The sequence below is a fragment of the Pinus tabuliformis genome, chromosome 2_1, assembly GCF_031772625.1.
Source record: "Pinus tabuliformis cultivar Carrire ecotype Pingquan chromosome 2_1, CPIR1, whole genome shotgun sequence".
NCBI lineage: Eukaryota > Viridiplantae > Streptophyta > Pinopsida > Pinales > Pinaceae > Pinus > Pinus tabuliformis.
This window is the reverse complement of record NC_142299.1, coordinates 196,126-218,280: the sequence shown is the minus strand read 5'-3', so window position 1 is coordinate 218,280 and position 22,155 is coordinate 196,126.

Here is a 22,155-nt window from a genome sequence, read left to right as displayed (position 1 = left end):
GGCAGGCAAATTCAAGCCTATGTGGTACGGTCCTTTCATCATTAAACGAGTTTTAGAAAAAGGGTCGTATGAGTTAATCGATTTTGAAGGGAACAAGCTGGCGGAGCCCCGAAATGGGCTCTACCTAAAGAAGTACTTTGCTTAGTTTAGGTCGGGCAATGACTTCTTTGTACTTTATGTATATATTTATACATATATCGTCGAGCATTTTCTGATATCAGTGCTTTTTGGTCTACTGTGGCAGGTGCTGATGGATGATTTGGTCTATTTTGGGTTCACCGATGGTGTTATTCGACACACTCGGAATCTTGCTTCCGCAGCTTGGGTACTTTATTATCCAACTGGTCAATTGATGGTATCGAGAGGCGTATGTATCGGTCCTACTTCAAACAATATGGCCGAGTATACAGCTGTGATCAATTTATTATCCGAGGCAATCTCTTATGGGATCGACTCGTTGATAGTATATCTTGATTCTCAATTGATAGTGTCTCAATTAAATAACATTTATCGCGTTAGGGATCCATTATTATATTGCCAATATTTAAGGGTGAGGTTGTTGCAAAGATCATTCATTTACATTAATTATTTGCACATTCCAAGATCTCAAAATTGGTTAGTTGATTCTATCGCTAATCAAGCATTAGACTGGCATATCAATCATAAAATCATGCATCAAAAAGTTAAACTGTATATATATATATATATATATATATATATATATATATATATATATATATATATATATATATATATATCTATATATATATATATATATATATATATATATATATATATATATATATCATAAAATGCCTCGAGTGTACATATGTGTGTCCAAAATATACAAAATTGGGACTCAAATGCCCATAATCATGTCAGGCATATCTAACGCCTCGGCTCAGGATGAGCATCTAAATATGTAACTATGGCATTGGCCACGCGCCGAAAGACGCGAACCCAGTCACGTGGCATGCCAACCACATGATGCTGCATATCCGGAGGAAGATCCTCTATCTCGGCCATCGGTACTCGGCAGCTCAGTCTTGCCAAGTGTCGCTGGACGTTGTTGAGGGTCCGTTCCGTATCGGCAGCCGCCTCTTCGGCTCCTCGGCCACGCCGTCCATGCCGCGAGAATCCATCTGGTCGTATGGGCCCGATGTCTGGAACATGATCATCATATTAGTCATTTGAGTCTCACCAAAAATATTTTTCAAAATTTATCATTATATTTGAAAAATCCAAAAAAATCATAAAACCATAAAAATTCTTACCAATCTCGCCCCATGCTGCGTCCGGTGGTAACACTAGATCAGGATCTCCTCAGAAATCCAGCCCAGCATAGGGGTAATCATCTATGGCGATGATCTGCTGCTCCCACCAGGCAAAGAAGTCATCGTCGAATGCATTCCTTGGGACTTCCCCACCCCCCAGACGTTTCATCAAGTCAGCCCACCGGCCCATGCGTGGATCACGTGGACTGCTGATGGGAACTGCTACCCTGGGGCGGAGTGCGGGAACCTTCTCGAAGAAGAAAGTGCACAAGATGGTTCCGAACCCAAAGTTCTTGGTCTGTCCCCTCCTGATAGAAGTGAGTTGTTCCTTCATGTTGGCAAGAAGAGGAGTACACCAGTCAAACACTGTAGTGAGACAGTCCACTGCCACGCTCATGGTTACCCGTGACGCCTGATGTAGTGAGGATGATCCGTTCACTCGAGCTATGGTGAACAAGATTATCCTGAGTGACAAACTCGCCACATGTGGGATAGAGATCTGACTCCCAACCTTCCGATGACCCGGGCAGTAAATCTGTACATAGTCATCTACACTGAGGCTATTCCGGGTTCTGCCCCGGGAATGTACTACCTCTCCCCTTCGGGAAAGGCCCGTGATAAAATATATATCTTCCACTTCTATCCTGAGTGGCATCTGATCAATGATGAATGCTTCCTCATCGACATCCCAATAGTCAATGAGCCTCTCGAGCAGACGCGTGTTCCCTTTCATATTTGGCAATTTGAAGAATTTTAGTAACCCGCATCCCCGTAAGGCCTCTAATGCCTCATCATTTCCCATAACTTCATTATCCACAGCTGAGTGCTCTCTTTCACGCCATGTGAGAGTCATCCTGAAAAAAAAAAAAAAAAAACCATTACCATCCGTTAGTTTTGTGTATAAAATTAGTTTGCTGCGCACACGCGGGTTCACCTGTATACAGTCGCGTGTAGGGCCGTCGTATACGCGAGTTCTGTATTTCCAACCCGCGTGTACGCCGCAAAGGAATTTTTTGTAAAAATCTAACGGTGAAACATCAACTAAGTTTCCTAAAAACTATCACAATTAATGGCAAGACAAGTTTGAGGCTTACCTGGAAGTTTTCGGCAAGTTTGAACGGTTGAATTGGTCACAGGGAAGTTTGCTCCTTTTGCTCCACAATTTTTGCTCTCCAAGTCAAATGGTGATAATGGTAAGTCAAAAATGCCTTTTATAAGTTTTGAAAATGCAAAAATTTTTCAAAATTTTATCTACTTTGACCTCATGTGACTTTTAACTTGGGAGCTTGGAATGCCGAGTTTGGTTTGTTTTTCAGGACATTTTGGACATTTTTCGACAGTTCGAGACGGTTCCATGACCGCTAACCCGTCATGGCAGGTATCGTGTTTTCACTGGCATATAGGTTAGGGACACCATTTTTTCCGTTGCATTATGCATACTAGCCTCCACATGACCGATACATCTGCCGTAGGGTCCACCCCATCGTGTTATGGTTCGTAAGCCATTTTCACTCGCCGATTTTTTAAATCATGATACGATGGTAGAGCCATCCCTTTACATGGGCATCGTAGTTAGCACCTCACTGACATTTGTTGCCCATGCTGCTTCGTTTTGAGTAGGCTCGGGAGTCCTCTGTAGTCCCGCCATGACTTATGCGTTGAAGACTCATTCCTCTTTACTTCTTCGCTTCGTTCTGGCCTTATACCCTAGAGGCTCCTATGTGTGTCGAGTTGTACTTCTGCATTGCATGTTGACCATTTGCACCTTTTGGCCTAGAGCCGGCTTCACTTGGACTCGTGTTTAAGCCAACTTTTGACCATGACGTCTGCAAAATCAACCTTGCATACCTTTGACTTCTACAGCTTGACATACCCTGACCCGTGGAAGGGACATACCTCTGAGTGTCACTGACCAGTTTTCACCTCCCTGCATTGAGCATAGGAACGTTCCTTTCCCAGGAACTAGATCATCTGTTTCACCGACACTCGTTCTTTCCACTGTACCATAGCATTCTTTTATTCTTTTTCCGGCTTAACAGAAAAAGACAAAAAAATTAAATATTCCAAAAAGAGCGGGAACAGGGACATTATTTCCATTTATTGTTGGCAGCTAGAGTCAGTCATGTCGCCCTTGAACAAAGCACTCAAAGCAAAGTCTCCTCCGCATGGGTGGGATTTAGTTTGACTTAGGTATGCCATAACCTTGTTATTGAGTCAGTTCTCCCCCGATTGGTTATCTCTTCCAATCATATGGAGGGTTCGCTCATGCCTCCTGCATGGCGAACTTATACAGAGTCATCATATGCTGCCACATAGTCACATTGAGTCGTGCTTTTGTTCAAGGGAAGTTAGCTTGAGTCGGCCTCTCTACGGTGTCTCTTGACTCATTTTTCAGTCGGCCATCCCTGGTTGTCAGTATCATGTCTATCATCACATCAGCTATATTGGTCCTTTACTCGTGCCGGTTTGAGAAGGTCCCCATTGACTTCTTGCTGGCGGGTCTTGTCCTTATCGACGACGACACCTTGCTCTGAGGACAGGCCTAGAGCCGCACCCTGGCCCTATTTTCATTATTGATAGGTCACCTTGTGCTCAGCATCGATCAGTATCATGGGTCTTTGACTTAGTGGTTTCCCTTGTGTTCGACATCAGCATACATTATCACACATTGGGATTCATGCAGTACCTTGGTTTCCATTTGACCCTATTGGTGGATACCTCGCCTTTGTGTCGGCTTTCATTATTGGTTGGTTCAGAGGGTTTCTGTCGTGCGCTAGCCACATCTTTTTCGTCTGATTCCTTCCACATTATTGGCCTACGGGTTACACTCGCGCTAGATTGATGGAGGATGCCTTAATGCCTTCCTTCTAGTGTATCTTTCCCTATCGACTCCGACTCATTGCTCTAGGGCAAAGATCTAGAGTCCATTTGGCAGTACCTTGGGGTTTGCAGTCATTAGTGGCAGATTCCTTGCTATCGACAGTGGGAAACCATCATTTTCTCCTGATCGATAGATTCTTACAGGTGTTCGACTTCAGCTCATCTATTCACACTTGTTAGATTGTACTGGGTACCTTGACGCTCATTATCATTATCGGTGAGTAGTCTCGCGTTTGTTAATGGTATACATTAATGACTGGTAATCAAACGATTTCTCACATGGTCGACTTCAGATCATTTATTCCCATGGTGTAGAAATGTACCACGGCGGTCGGTGAAGACCTCAGGTTGTATCAGCATTCATTGGTTCACTTGACAGTTGCTTCTGTTGCTGCTAGTTGATACCACTCCACCTTATATGTTGCAGTCAGTCATGGCGACATTCTATATGCTGGCACCTGAGTTTGCAGTGTAGTACCATCCTATTCCATCATGTTCAGTTGGTACATTTTGGGATCAGTCCTTGATATCAGTGATCCGTAGCATCTTTCAGCATCATTTACAGTCTTATATGTGATATTCAGACATGTACTTACTCATTATGATCAGATGATCCATTATGTATCTCCTAGTCCTTTATACTTGTGTACTTAGTGGATCCGCTTGTACTTGATATGCGGACATGCTTTACTTTTTCTGAGCATGGGTATGCCCGCCTCAGACAGTGTTTCTTTCTGATCTCCTTTTGGTGGCTTGGCAGGCTGAATTCTGGTGAAGTCCTCCTCGATTTTTCGACAGAGTTCCTTTCCATGTACTTACATAATATATTTCAGCCATCATGTTCCCCTTCTGACCTCATACATTAGGGGGCATCTGTTATAGCTCCAAATCTCACTCTTATGGTTTGTGATGCTGCACTCATGGCCTAGGGAAACCCCTCCTTCCAGACCTGGTCCTAAAATCTAAAAAACAGTGTTTTATTCCCTATACGCGACATTGCCCTGAGTTAAACGCGTGTACATGCGGGTCTGTCTATATCCAACCCGCGTGTATGTATTAAAACACTTAAAAAAATAAATAATTCCTCATTTTTGGGCGGAGATCGCGGGTTTTACCTGCTGATCACCTGTTAGTGCCCGTGGCCCAACTGTTCCCAACCAGCTCCTAACTAAAAAACTACTTTGGAGATGGTATAAAAAGACATCAAAGGGAAGGCCAAAGAGAGAGAAAAGAGAGAAAGATTATTATGCTGAGATTTTTCCCTTAGACCAGGTCTGAAGTCCTTGGTGCTTTTTGCACTTCCCCCATTTTGCATAGGAAACCCTTGTTTCCATGTGTATTGGTGATCATTCATCCTTTATATCACCATTGAGTAAGACTTGGAAGGAGCTCTTGTTGGAGGCTTGAGGCTGGAACGAATCCGGGAGGAAGCTTTGCTTGGAGCCTGCTGAAGGTGTTTCAGGTGAAATCTTTCCGTTATATGTACTTTACTTGCCTTTATATAAAGAAACACGTCTTGGTTCCCGAAACAATATTTCTTTATGCTTATGAGATTCTTGTCTTGAATTCTTATGTAAGTAGTTACTTAAAGATTTTTATAACTAACTTTATAGCGTGAAGATGGTTTGTGTATAAGTATTTGTCCATATACTGTTGTGTTCTTTGATTTGTTTGTTTTACAGGTCAAAGGAGAAGAAGGGAACTCCAAGAAGGGTTTGGACCCTAAAGGCCTTCTCGAACGTAGGACCTTAGGTACGTACCCTAAACATTAGAATTTGCTTACAATAAAGACAATGGTTGTGTGTGTGTTTCTTTGAATAAGCAATCTTTGGTCTGGTAGAGTCTTAACCCAAAGGACCCTAGGGGTACTTTCCCCTCAACCACCAACGGATTCTACAGGAACAGCAGTTTACTTTTAGTTGGACAGCCAAGCCCAACTAATTGAGGAGGCCAGCTTGGCCCTCATCATGTATAAATATTAAGGTTGTAGCCTTCGATAGACTCTTGAACCTTTGATATAGATTTTGAATCATGAGCTATAGCTCTGTTTTTGCTCTTTGTAAGCCAATTTTGGCATGTTGTTAGACTCATGATTATGATCTTTTAATAAAAGGCAAGCAGATTTTGATTCAATTCTGAGTTCTTAGAGGAGCTATAGCTCTCAGGTTAGGGCCCAACCTGAGAGCAATAGACCTCCTTTTCTTTGTATTGTTACTTGTCTTTCCTTTCAGCACTTCATTTCTTTGCGTTGACATGCATTTGGAAAACACAGTCTGCTGATTCAATTTTCTTGATGTGATTAAGTAGGATTAGTTTATGGATAAAGTGCTTTCAGCAGCTTAGATTAGAGTAGGAGGATTAGAATTTATCAGAGTTCCAAAAAAAGGGTTGATTGTGCGCTCACTGCCACCTATGTTTAGAGATTGGGAGTGTAGACCGTGCCAACCACCAAAAAACGCAGTCTTATATGTTCATGCAAGCTTTAAAGTCATATTTCCATTGGTAGAAGCATCCATGCAGTTAGATCTTGATCAATAGCTCTTTGTTTCAGCTCCATGCACGATTTCTCTCTTAACTTACATCGTTGTTTTGTGATTTCAATGAAACGGATAGAATAGGATGATGAATTCTCGGTTTTGTGCAAGACAGAGGTGATTTGTTTTATTTACACTGCGCAGCACCACTTCAACACTTCCTTATCCTCCTCAGTCGTCCCTAAGCCATCTCCTTACCTCACAGCTAGATCCTTTGCCCACCAACTCTTCTATTATCCACGTTGCCTCATCTTTTCGGCCTTCCATTGCCTCTACCCTTCCATCGACCAACCAGCTTTATACACTCTCTCCCCAGCTCATCTCGCTGTCCCTGAGCCATCACAAGCTTCCCTTTCATCCTACCTATCCACCCATACAGCTCCTTCACTCCTCCATCACCCAAAACCCCGACTGTAGAACATCCTGTAGAAGTTAGCAGACTTCCTGTAGAAATCCCGAGCTTCCTGTAGGATCCCCTGCAGACATCCTGTAGAAGCCTGCAAACACGGTTGCCAAGCACCTGAACGTTGTGAACTTCTGTGGAATGATGTTAGGGATCCCCTGGAACCTCTCAGAGTCCTCCTGACCTTTCCCAAGCCTTCTCTCCCTTTTGAACTACCCCTGCACAGTCAATATCCAGTAAGAAGCACAATCATAATAACTCCAACCACTTGAGCAAAAATATAAAAACATGTTCTCTTCAATGGAAGTAGTTTAAATTCATGCATCTCATATCACTAGAAGTAATGGCATCATTGTTAGGAGTTGCATTCCCATCATTGCATTGTAAGGATTAAGCTGGTCAGATTAGGGTTTACTAGGGTTTCCATGTTTAGTTGGCTTTCAGTTCATTCTTGCAAAGTAGGTTAATTTCCTTTGAGTTAGCCTTCGTTCATCATTTAGAAAGCTTCTTCTAAGAACATATAGAAGTTGGCTTGAGCCCTAGCGGACTTGTGCCAGCTGACCAAGTGACAGCTGCGACAAGAGCTAGTACTTGTGCATACAGCACCGTCGCTTCCAAGTTTGTTACGAACTACCGGGTTGATAAAACTAGAGAAGGAAGCTCCAGGAGTTGTAGCATTATTGCTACAATACTGGAGCCCACCAATTTCCATTTTTCATTCTCTGTTGCTCAATCTAGCACTGGTACCCAAACTACTATTTATAGTAGTGCTATTTTTATCACTTCTATTTTTAGCATTTCTTGTTGCTATTTTCAACACCCGTCTATTAACTTTCGGACACGCGCCTCCACCAGTTCCTCTGCTTGGATGGCCAACTCTGGGACCATCTGGTAGGCTTCCTCCACCACCTGCACTATCTATCTATTCTGCGCAATTACCTCGTCGTGCTGTAGGCTCAACTGTTCAATGTTGATGCACTGCTCTCTCATTACGTGGAGCGTGCAACCCACCCTAGCTCGTAGTTCTACAGTGACTCCAGCCTGCAAAATATAGAGCATCTCTTGAGGGAACATAGCCACGTTTAATCTGATTCCCTTCAAACCACTGACCATAGGCTTGTCAGCCTCATTTTCTGTAACAAGTGCTCCATCTAGCAGCACTATGGTGTTGGTCATCTGGGCGCGCAAAATTTCCTCGACCATGGAGATGCCTACTATGAGGTTGGTTGATACAGTGCCATCTTGTGGAGTGCGCACCTATAGCTCCTGTATCTGTGTACGGAGAGGCCCCAACACCATCTGGTGTTGCTCCTAAAACTACTAGAGGGCCTCCACAGTGATGTCCCTCACCGTCTTACCAATATCATGGAGATCCCCCTTAGTGAGGGTGATCGGATCGAACGAAGTCTTTGAAGCCTTCGACTTCTTTCGCAGCCCTACTTTCTCTCTTGGGTATGGACGTTTTACCTGGGTGGATGTTGTCTACGAGTCTATGCCACCTTGCTCTGTATCGATCTCCGGCTCCGGCAAAGGTGACTTTTGTCCTTCACGCTCTTCTTCTGCTACCTTCTACTACTCTTCTACCAACTTCACAGCATCGCACGCCACCTGGGCCTTAGCCACTGCTTCTTCCTTCCTACGGTTTTTCTTCCAACTGCGCCATTCGCAGTTTTGCTTCTTCCTTTTTTTCGTTGCGCGGTGGACTTCCCTCCTTCCACCGCGGAGCCAGCTGGAGCGCGCCTCTCCAGTAGCCAAGACTCAAGGTCCGCGAAGATGACATCATCAGTCGCCAAATAGTGTAACTCGTGCCACGTCTTTGTGGGGTCCTTCCACGCCCTGATGTAGACATGGTAGAAATCTGCCTTGAAATCCGTGAAGCTCTGCAGACTATTGTAGACCGTGGGTGATAATGGCGGCTTGCAATTAATCCCCAATCTGATATTCATCTCCATGAGCACCCAGAATATTTTTCTCTCCCTTATCTTTTGTGCATCCCTGGTTTCCCACAGTGAAGTGTACTTTGCTACCTCTAGAAGGTCCTATGCGATTTTCAGGAACTGGGTATCTTTGGGCAATTCCCATGCCACCAATACTATTGACAACAAAAGCCACGCATAGTGAAAATTTTTTCCCTGCTCCTATGCCTCGCGGGAGTTCTCAAGGAACTCTCCGCATAGATAGTTTGCCCAATTAAACTGGACCCCTTCTACGCACTACTCTGTTAGTGCAACCATTGGCGCGGGCACCTCATCCGTGCGGCACTTTGCATCACCTTCCCTGCCAAAATCTACATCTCGACCTTGACCGCAGGGTTGTTGATGCTAGATGTTAGTGTCAGTATCTTCACACTGCCATCAATGATCAAAATTACTATTTTGAATTTCATACTAGGTGTCCCATTCTGATGATTTGCATTCCATTAGGTCATGGATCAACTGATGGTAGGGTTCAATTCAGTTTTTTTTCCTTCATGACATATATCTGCTGACCTCTGTTCATACTTTTCAGGTCAATGGTTCATGTTTAAATAGATCTTAGGTCTTAGGGTTTCAGTCTCATTAGGTCTAGGGTTTCCTCCATGGTTAAATTTCAGTGATTATTGCTAATAATGGTTAGCAAATACATGAGGAGGTTAATAATGATCAGAAAAGTCAAAATGTGTTAATTTGTAAGCTTAATGAAGTGCTCACCTCAAAATTAGTTTTGAATTGAAAATAGAGAATTTGGATTTCTTAGTTAAATTTGATATAATTTTATCATTCTCATATGTAATAAATGGTTCCATGCTGCTCCTGGTCACCCGGTGATATTGTCAAGTACCTGCCACTGCAAAAGTCAAAGAATTTGAGCATCAGTCCACCTATCAAAACAAAAGAGAACAAACCCTAATTTCCTCTCCCACTGAGCTAGGGTTGGCTATGGGAGCAGAGATATCTAAGCAAAAGAGGCATGAGAGATATCAAAAGGAATGAGGCCATCTCATATCATCAAACATCAGGTCTCCACCATTTGTCGAGAAGTCATTCCAAGGAACAAGCCATTCATCATACATAAGGGTCGGTTTTTCTTCAAACTATGTTTCTAAGCAATAAAATATGAATTTGACAAAAATGAGAGAGATTTTTGTCCATCATTGACTCAAGAATAAACCCTCTTTCAGTTTTTACACAAGTTTCATGGTTTGAGAGAAATGTCAAAAATACAAGTTGCCTCAGGAGAGTTAATGCACCTCTAGAGTGACCTTGGGAAAATCAAGATTTATCCTAGCCTGGTTGGCCAAATGACTTGTTGGATGAGTCAAATGATAACTAGACACAAAGATCTTTCCAATGAGATATCATGAGCTCAATTTGGAATTGAGAAAGACCTTCAAAAGTTGACTGCAACAACGCTTTGCATTTAGGCAACCTCATTTTGCACATTTTGACCAGTCTTGGGAGATTTGACTTTTGTAGGGAAAATGAACTCCAAATTGGAAAACTCAAGATGTTCTGGAAAGTAGACTCGATAAGTTTTCAAACGAGCTATCACAAGCCCAATTTGAACACCAGGAAGGCCTCCAAAAGTGGTCTGCAAAAGGTGTTGCGCATAGGATCAGTGGCCCTGCGCACCTAGCAAAGTTTGACAGTGTAAAATTACATTGGCGTTGCACACCTATCCAGCCAAGACTAAAATTCCTCCAAACTTACCAAATCACTTCCAAATTTCATCTTGAAGGTAAGTACTATCATCTTATTGTTGTTTATGGTGCTTTCATGAGGATTTTTGTTTGGTCTTTCCTCTTTTAAATTAAAACCCTAAATTTGTTGTTCTAAAACCTAGTTTTCTTAGTGCTATCACTCATTATTGATAGTAAACCCTCATTCCCTCTATCCTATTACACTCCACTCACTCTCTCCCTAAACTCCACTCCCACATATATTTTTCCCTAAATTCCATTCCCACATACATTTCCCCACTCCTACTTACACTTTCCCCAAACCCTACAAACCCTACCTACTCCCCTACAAACCCTACTTACTTCCCTAAAACCATACCCTCTCTCCTAAATCCCATTCACATTCCCTAAACTCTGTTTACATATCATACATTCACATACCCCTCCATACACTCCATTCCTCCACTCTGTTTTCACTTCACCATTGTCCATACAACCACAAGTGTTCACAGCCATAGGCACATATTCAGATGTTAAATGACAAGTTGGCAAGGGCCAAATACATTATCATTAATTATCTTGAGCAAGAAAACAAACAATTGACTGACAAGCAGGCCCTCATGGAGATGCAAATGATCAAGGAAAACCGGCAAAAGGCAAAGAAGGCAAAGGTCAAGATGACTTCCATTGAGCAAGAGATTGAGAATGACCAGGAAAATTGGCTTGAAAAGGTCAATATACACCTTGAAAAGCTACTTGAGAAGGCCAATAGAGACAAGAGGATGCTTCGCCACATGGCCTATCACTATTTGACCCGGAACAAAATATGTAACATAAGAATGAGGAAAGCCTTAATGGCCAATGAGGAGCAAGACAAATTGGAAATCCTAGTTGATGCCTCATTAGCTCATCAAAGCAATGGATGAGGGTGCCTTATGCCAATTTTGGGCAAGTTTTGACAAATTTTGGTCATTTTCAAATTTGGGAATTTTGCAACACTGGAAATTGCAATTTTGATTAGGACACTTGTTGGAAGAATGACTTGCATATTTGGATTCAGCGTGAAAAAATAAGCAAACCCAGAAAGTTTCATCAAATTTGGAGCAAATCTTTGTCACCTAAAGGTCAAAAAACCATCAAAAAATGATCTCTCTGCCACTTTTTGGACACACAAGAAGCAGTCTTGGAAGATTCCACTTTTGAGGGGACAAATGAGCTCCAAATTCAGAAATTCAATATTTTCCAGAACTAGACAGATAGACCTTTCCAATAAGCCTTACTGGGCTCAATTTGGTTAAGGGGAAGGCCCCCAAAACTGGGTTTGAAAAGGAGCTGCGCGTAGGATCAGTGGCACTGCGCATAGGATGAATTTTGCAAGTTTTGCTCAAAAGTCCAAATTTCGCCTAGTTTTTCTACAAGTTGACTTTTACTTTCATTTTGGATGAATCTATGAATGTAAATGAAGCTATATTATGTAAATGTAATTGTAAAATGACTCTTGAGGGTAGATACATCATTTTGAGGTGGTTTGGGGGTAAATGAATCAGTTTCGTTGGTTTTAGAGGCAAGTTGTTTCACTGCCTATATTCTTGTTCTTAGTTTAGATATGGTTGAAACCACTCCTCTTATCATGGATTCGACCCTTGATCGCTAGCACAAGTGGTTTGATGCCTATATTATGTACTTTCTTAGTCATTTGTAAAGGTTGGACTCTCGTGGATGCTTTGAGCTTCATTGTACATCACTACAGTAGTTTGGCAAGGAAATAAACCAGGGTTTGTAGCTATTTTTGTGGGATTCTTGTGGTAATGTGTCTTGGCATTGTTTCTTCTTTTGTCATTAGTTTTTCTCATGTGTTATATGTACCAAAATCTATTTCATTCTTCTTAAATAAATGAATCAAGATAGATAGGTAGAATACATTGATAACAGTGCTCTGCCTTGGGAATACATTTAGTTTTTGATGTTTTCAGCTGTTTGAAGAGGATTCATGGCCTGTGCATGCCCTCCTCAGCCCCTCACCAGTCTTAAACCTACCATCTCACTCAATTCTAAGTGCTAAAACACCTACCTACCTCGCCCCATAGAACACCCTGCAATTCTGATTTGATTTCCCAGACCCAAAGTTGCCTGCTCCATTTGATCCAGCAACCAACTCAACAAAATCAACCAAAAACTCTAGAGATACTATACCTAGCCTAAAATCCATATTCATTTCAGTCATCTCAACTGAGATTGACAAGGATAGAGCCCTCTCCCGACCTGGTAAGGCTAGATACCAAGTTAAGCATGGTTTGTGGTTATCCTAGGATTACCTCCCTTCAGCCTGAGGTCGATCTATGCTCTAACACTGGAAATGGCATACCCTCACTTCTTTTTCTCCACCTTAAATTTCTTTTTCATGGCCTCCACGATGGCCAGATCATCACTCTTTCCCTCTGAAATTTTTGTTGGGTCCTCCCCTTTGCAAGGGAGCTGAGTAATCCTGTGAATCAAATGGTCCGTGAAGGGGATGGGCCCCTTCAGCCACAAGCACCATCATGCACCAAGCAGAGCAGGTGCCTGATGACAAAAATGGTCACTAGGGCACAATGGTAATGTGCCACCCAGAGCAGGTTTAGCAATCCTACCTTCTCTACACCTCTCAGCCATTTACGCGGCTCCAGCTCTATGATTCCGGCTGGCACATCTTTCTTCTCGTGCATTAGCTACAGAGTCACGAGATGCGAGAACTTCTCATGGTCTGTGAGGTCCCAATCCTTAAATTTCAGCACAGGCACTCATCCCGAGTGTGCTCGTTCAAAACTAATGTCGTCAGGGAGCAGCGGAGTTTGCAGAGAGCTCTTGCTTTCATCTATATCTTTGGGCACCTTTGTTATACCCTTCCGCGGAGGAACATATGCAGTTAGCCTGGTGAGAGGATCCGCACCCTAGGTTTCGACCTCCATCTCTACATCCTCCTCCTCAACCAAGATTTCTTCGAACTCTTCTTCCTCATCAGCCTCCAAATTGATAGCCTTCCCATTTTCTTCCATGGTGAGCCTAGTCCTCAGTGGATTTCTAGGTGATACACATACCGGTACCATGGCCTACTTGTCTTTCTTGGGTCTCGGCGTGCGTGGTGATTTAGTGATTTCAGCAACTATCCTAGTGCTTTTTGGGGCTTCCACTTCCGTAATCGCCTGCGCGGCTTCCTCGGTGTTCATTACTTCGGTATCCGTGGCTTCTTTGGGTGCTGCCATAGTGCGATTCCATAGTTCAGCCAGGGTCTTCGGTAATTGCTCAAGTAACGAATTCGCCTTCAGAAGATCGAACAAGTCTCGATTCATGAATGTCTAAGCTTGCAACAATTCAATTCTCAAATGGCCAAATGTTGTTTTCTGGATAGCCCTTTGTAATTTATAGCGCCTTTTGAATTTGAATTCATCCGTTCCCCCCACATTTGGTCCATTAATGCTCGATTGGCGGCAGATTTTCAAGAATCTAGCCCATAAAGTTCGCCTTAATTGCCTGTTGCCCACTCCATTTGGTCTCAAATCAAGCATCACATCATGAATAGTGATTGTAATGGTCACTTTCCAGTTGACCTGCATGGCAGCGCAGCTACCCTTGAGCTATCGCGGACCTTATGACACTTCGCTACTGTGTGTTGTCCTAACATCGCGCAGTCGGCGGGCAGAGTATTTTATAGTCCCGCGCCTCCTTTTTAGCTACCTGGAGCACTAAGATTGTGCTTCTGTCGGTTGGTCAGATGGTCGGGCCACCTAGGTATGGCTTCAGATGACTATCATTTACTTTTCTTGGGAAAAGTTCTCCATTTAACTTTACCAACTACACCACGCTACCATCTGTGATCTCCTTAATAACATACGGTCCTAGCCAATGCATTTGGAGCTTTCCTGGAAATTTATCAAACATACTATCATACAACAACACCAAATCATTCACCTTGAAAGTGTGCAACTTAATATGTCGATCATGCCATGCCTTTTCGCACTACTTTTGTACCTGCTGGTGAAATCCAGCCAAAAATCATTCTTCTTCGAGCTCCTCCAACTGCGCGAGCCTCTCTTCCAGGGCTCCACGATCCGTCATACCTGTGAGCACTACTATGCACAGACTAGGCATGATGTATTCCATAGGCATTACGGCTTCCACTCCATAGACAAGCCTAAAAGGTGTCTATCCCATTAGTTTCTTGCATGTCATCCTATAAGCCCATAATACTACAGGTACACGCAGGTCCCAATCACTTCGCTTCGCATTGCATACCTTGGTCAGTGCGGTCTCCAGTACTTTTTTGAATGCTTCTACTGTCCTGTTAGCCTATGGGTGATATGGTGTGCTCTTCTGATGATACACCTGAAATTCATCCGTCAGCGTGCTGATTGTTTCGTTCAGGAAGTGCGTACCACGATCGCTCATCAAGATCTTTGGACATCCAAATCATGTTAGTACGTGTTCAAATAGAAACTTCGTGGTAGTTTTGGCCATGCAATCCTTCACCAGTTGTGCTTTTTCCCAACGAGTTAGGTACTTTGTCGCAGTGATAATATATCTCGTACCTGTCTTTCCTTGAGGTTTGATAGGTCCTACAAAGTCTATTGCCCACTTTTCGAAAGGCTGCAACGTCATTTGTAGATTCAGAGGCATCTCATCCCTCCATGATGGCTTACCTGTTCTTTGACATATATTACATGCCTTGTAATGTGCTTTTGAATCCTAATGAAGGGTTGGCCACCACAACCCTACACATAGAATCTTCTACGTAGTTGCTCTCCTTGCATAATGCCCTCTCGCAGCACCCCCATGAGTGTCCGCGAGGATATTGCTTCATTCAAACTTAGGTACATACCTTTGCAGTATCTCATCATTCCCCATCTTGTATAGATGCCCCGCAATGACAGAGAAATCTGCCACGTGCACCACTAATTCCTTCTTCTGCTGGACAAAGTATCCTTCTGGTGCAGTTCCAGTTGTTAAAAAGTGAATTATATCTTCAAAATGTCCATCTGCTATGCGCACAGCAAAAAGCTGCACGTCGGGCAATCCTTCCTCCAAACTATTAGGCTCCTCCCCTGTCTCAATGCGTGACAGGTGATCTAGCCTCACGTTCAATCATCTAGGCTTCATAACAACTTCAAAATCATATTCTTGGAACAATAAAAGCCATCTGCATATGCGCCCGCCCAACACAGGTTTATTGACCAAGTACTTCAGCACAAAATGATCTGTATACATCTTAAAGTGGCCTCCTAGCAAGTAGTGTTGATACTTCTGGAGTGCATACACCTAGCTAGTCCCTCGCGCTTAGTGGTGGAATAGTTCTTCTCTGCTTTAGATAATCTGCGACTCGCAAATGTGATAGGATGATCCAAGCCTTTTCCACCATCCTGTGTTAGTACTGCCCCCAGTGCTATACACAACGCATCAACATGAACATGAAACTCTTTCTTCCAGTTCGGAAAGATAAGAATCGACGCAGTAACCATCTTTTCCTTCAATATATCCAAGCTTTTATTATAGTCATCATTCTAGTAGAACGTGACATCCTTTTTCAACAATTTTTCCATTGATGCGGTGATCTGGGCATAACCTTTGATAAAAAATTTGTATTACCTCGTATGTCCCAGAGTAGCGCGTAACTGTTTCACACTTTGCGGCACTTCCAAATTTAGAATCACCGTGATCTTCACAGGGTCTACCATCAGCCCTTGTCTGCAAACCACGTGCCCCAATAGGTTCCCAAAAGGAACAAGAAACACACACTTCTTGAGGTTGAGCACAATTTGGTGTCTTCGGCAGGTATCCAGCATCAAGCATAAGCTCACTACATGGTGCTTAACCAAACCAAATAAAGTTCAGTCATCAAAATAGACCTCCAAGAACTTATGAATATATTCCTTGAATGTCGCAACAACTACGCACGAAAAGATGACCGGCGCGTTCTTCAATCCAAACGGCATGACAGTATATTGAAGGCAACCCCACTCGGTCATGAAGGTTGTCTTACTCCTATCCTCCAGCGCGATTTTGATCTGGTGGTACCCTGAGAACCCATCAGTGAAAGAATATGCTTCCTGACTGCCTACATTGTCCAACACCTCATCCATGAACGGAGTTGGGAATGGATCATGCACACACACGTCATTCAATTTTCTAAGATCCATGCATATTCTTATTTCTTCCCTCTACTTCTTCTCTTGCACCACCATCGGGCTTACCCAATCTGATTCTTCCACAGACTTAATGATGCCTACCATGAGCATCTTGTCTAGTTCTACATGGACCTTCTCCTTGTATTTCGGATTTAAGTGGTACAACCTCTGCTTAACTGGCTTCGTCAGGGTTTAACGTGATCCTCATTACCCCTAAATCTTCGATTATTCCTTTAAAATCTGTAAACTTGGTCGGGAATAAGTCCTGATATTTGTAGAGTAATTCAGCAAACTTATCCACCATTGCGTTGTCCCAGTAGTCTCCAATCTTCGTGAATTTAGGTTCCGACTCCATACCAATATTCACCTGCTTAGTCTTCACCGACGTGGTTATGTTAGGGTTCTCAATTTGTGGTCCTTGAACCTTGCAGTGACCTTCCATCTCTGGAATGTTAATTTTCCATGAATCTTCATCCCCTTCTTCAGCAGTTACATTATAACATTCCAGCGCGCAACTCAGCTGAGTAGCCCATTCAGGTTGCGCTAGGTCTACAGGATCTTGTGGAATCCTAAAGATGGTGGCTTTTACTTCTTGTAGCGCTTCTTCAATACAGTCAAATCCATCCTCAAAACTGAAGGTCATCATGAACCCTTCGTGTAGGATATCCCATTCATCGGTCCCATGGCAAAGCTCTGTTTCTATATACCAGTTCATCGGTATAACATCTAGGGTATGACATAACATGTGCACCCATTTAGGTTGTGGATTTTATCCATATGCCTGCACCCACTTGGCTAGATGCATGCATGGATCATCCTGTACATTGTACTTGTTTCTCAGTCGCACTCTAGGCTTCCCAAATTGTGTGCACATCATTTTCCTACATTCGCGCAAATCGTTAAAGCTTCCTTTGTGCATACCCAACCATCTTGCAGGCGTAGTGCGCAGTACCCAGTCCAAGGCATGGAAGCATTGTTTTTCCGATATCTCTCTTTCAAATTCATCCAAGAAAGTATCTACCTCATTCAGACCATCATAAGTAGACAGATCTCATACTTCTGTCGACATGCAGCACAACGACTTGATCATCATATTGCAATTCAGTGTAGTTACCTCATGTAACCGATTCTGCCATTATTCTATCTCTTCATCAGAATCCGAGGTACAGGAGCTCTCGTGCTCCCATGCAATCTACCCATCTACGATGGGATTCAATCAGTCCTAGTCTCGCGCTGTTATCTTATAGATACAGTCCAAATCATCGTCACTTTCATAGTCGCGCACCGGCTCCGTATAGCGCGATCCTTTAGTAGGGTCCAGGGGTACAATTACGCGCAGTGATTTCTTCTCAAAGACCATTTTGTGCTTCTTCAGATTAATTGCCCCATTCACGTCAGTGGCCCAATCAATTCTAAAGAGCGCGAGGTAGGGATTTCTATCATCAATAATCTCTACCACTTCAAAGTCTGCCAACGTGCTCGCTCCCTTAATATCCACCGTTATTCCCTGCAATCACCCCATGGGTATTATTTTTTGCTGGTTCGCCATCCTCATCTGAATTGGAGACCACTGCAGTGTAGGTCTTCCCATTCACTCCCATGTCTGTTTCGGCACAACATTTGCATGTGACCCTAAATCTAGGTTGAGTTTATCCATCTCATACTCTCTGATCTGCGAGTTTAGCCTCATTTCTTGTCCTGTTCTTGTTTTATGTTTTCGAAACTTCCTGACTATGCGCGGTTCTCCTGGCGCGGTCCCAACACATTTGTTGATGAGTTCTTGTAACCCTTTCACAACCTTACTATCGTACAGTAACTTCATACAGGTTTCCAGGAATGTTGTGAGCATATATGGGTCCATTTTCTGCTCCAGTTTATCTTTACTTCCTGAAGTGGAGGCATCAGCGAAGCTCTTCTTAGCTTCCATGAAGGTTTCCCGAGTGCGCTCCAAATCAAACTCCGCTTCTTTCACCAAAGCTTTGTAAACCCAAGCACTATCTTCTGGTTGTTTTCCTTTGTCATCTCCTGTCATGATTCCACTTCGGAGCACAATGTTCACATTCGGATCTTCCTCGCACGGCTTGGACCTCATCATCTACAGGTTCTGAGTCGGGGGAGGCGGTAGCACTCCCTTGTCGCATATCATAGCTATCAGCGTAGGACAATATTTGTCTCATGATCAAACAAGGTGCAATACAAACATTACGAGCATGTTGGATTCATACAATTATGGGCATAATGTCCTGGCCCTCCGCAATTGTAACAAATCAACTGTCTGCGAACTCTTCCAGGTCCTCCTCCACCTCGGCCTCGTCCGCGCCCCTGAAATCCTATTCACGCCATTCTTGCATTCTGGTCAAGGGGCCGTGTTTCAGCCTGACCTCTATAGGTGGGAGTCCTATCCATCATCAACTCATAATTTCTACAAGTGTGCTCATCATGTCCCACCGACCAAGAAAAGTTGCAGAATAACTGTTGCGAATTTTGCGTATACTTCTATAACAAGTGACAATTTTCGTGGCATGTTTTCCAGCTATTTGAAAAATTGCGCACCACAAAGAAGGCGCCACACTAGGTCTTGTTTGAGCTTCTGGCCTTGAGGGCATCACTCCTCTTCATACAAGGTAATTTGCAAAAATCGGGAAGTGGTCCTTGTCATGACCCTGACCTTTGCATTTCACGCACCATACCTCTTCATGCACTTCTGGTCGAACTGTCCTATCTTGTTTCAGACTCTGCATCTCAAGGCATAAGTTCTTCATCTCCATGTGGATCTATTGAACTCCTAAGTTAGGATCCTGCATCGGGGTCTCATGTAGCCTCATGGAAATGTCTAGGGATTTTACCTGGTTCATTATCTTCTGCTGCGATAGCACACTCCTTAAATGTGGCATTAGAGAAGCTACAAACCACTCGTGATGCTATCCATCCGTTAGATTCATATTAGCTTCACGAATCATACATTTCAGCCTCTGACCTAGCTCACAAGGAGTCTCACCTGGTAGCATCGTGATCTCTTTGAATATAATGATCAACTACGCTTCAGATTTTGGCTTGTTAAATTCTCTATTCAGCGTTGTTTGGACATTTGCGATTCCCACATTTGGATTGTCATTGGAGTACTTAATATACCAGGTCATCATGTGATCCTACAAGGCGCTAACTAGTGTTGCTTTCTTTATATGGTCATGTGTAACTCATTGCACTTCCCATACAGCCCTTACAATGAACCAGAATTGGTTCGGATCCTCATTTCCCAATCCTTTGAACACAAGCAACTTCACTGTGATTGCCATATTGAATCGCGGCAGTGGTGGAGGTGCTATGGGTGAAGATGGAGGTGATGGCGGTGAAGTTGGCGGTGGTGTTGGTGAGGGTGGTATTCGCAGAATTCTTTGCCTTATCAGATGGATGGCGCTTCACAGTGAGACCTTCGTGAGCTCTTCCTCGTCCCCTCGCGGAGGTGAAATTCAAGGGGCTATTTTCTGGTCCCTTATTTATTTTGTTTCTGTAATCTTTTCCACTTCGCGTAGCCCCGAACATTAAGGTAACTGCATAACCCTCTTCTCACACAATAGCATTTTAATCCAAGTATTCACAGACTTTACGTACTTACCTCGCGATCCTTTGAGAAAACGTCACTCTGCCTCGCTATAGCTGACTAAGTTTCCAACTGTGAACTCAATTACGAATCCTCCTATAATACGATCAAGCCAATGATCAATGGTGCATGTGATCTTATCCTCCGATGCTTCCAACCTTCGCACTAGTTTTAGGGTCCACACAATAGGACCATCAAGCCTCCACCTTCCTTAGCTATATGCTAGCTTTGCGATCCACTTATATAGGTCAATAGGGAAGGACGCGAAAAATATTTCGTGGATCTCTGTATACAGATAGCAATCTAACCACTCTTTTTTTGACAGTCGCGAGTTCCTGTTTTCCTACGCCGCGAACTCGTGAATTCTTCTGTCCAACCAACCTTCAATTTCCTTCTTAGTTGGATTCCAATGATACGACATCAGACATCTCTTATGCAGATTCTGGTCTCGGCAACAGAACCATTTGTTGGCTTATGGGGGCCTAACCCAGGTTCGGAGTTATTTAGCCAAACAAATCCCTACACTACTGGCCCTTTCGGCATCAGGCTGTGGAGCGTGGACTAAAGTCTCACCTGAAGCAGTATAGGGGGATGTTGGAACCAAGTTTCCGCACCCTTGAGATGTCTGTGGTGTCAATCTAGTCCAACTATGCCTGCCTTCACGCAGGCTGCTTCATGCACTATTCCAACCTTCAATATCTTCGCAAAGTGTCACAATCGTCTTTCAGGCAGCCCTAACCAGGGGTTGAGATTCTTTCGCACTACTATGGCAATGATCTGCGCTATTTCCCCAAACTGCACCGCGTATCTTACTTATCTTCTTAACATATCTTACTTATCTTCGTGTAAACAGTTATTCTAACTTGTGTTCACTTAATCAACACAATTATACACATTCATGCATCATATAAGCATTAAAAGTGAAATTTATATCCAATGTAATAGATGCATAAAACAGGAAATAAATACATAGAAATGGTAGGAAACTTCTCTTTATTAATACTTCCAAATGCTACATACTCGACTCACCTTGTGCACTCAGTTGCAGGGCTTTGCGCACTCAGTTTCCAATTATTAGGTCTCTACACACTCAACTGCAGAGCCTTATCCTACTCTATGACCCAAAACTAGACTTTACTCCTCAAATCTATCTCACATACATCATTGATTCTTCCATTATGAATCAATCAAACTACTTAGAGCCTCGCTCTATTTATATAATCCCATGGTCCGCGAACTTACAAACTACGTGCTCCGCGCCCACAAAATGCGGAGTCTTTACATTGAAATTACAATCTTTGACCAAAATCTGGGCTCTAAGCCCCAAAACTTTCCTTGGCGGATCTCGCACCCAACATTTCTCTTCTCTACGTCAACTTGGTTTGTCTCTATATTTTCATATTCTTTTTTGTGCTCGTCACCTTCTGGAGGATCCTGGTGACCCTCGTCATGTTGCTCCTCTTCTTCTAACTCATGCTCATCCTTGTCCTTATCTGTATCCTTCCTACTCGCTTCCTTGTGTTGTGATGTATCCTTCTTTGTCGGAGTACCCTCTATCTTTGTCTCTAGTGCATTCATCCATTCTATGGGCCATTGTTGTACCCATGCTAGGATATCATCTTCTATCACTAAATATGTAGGGGATGC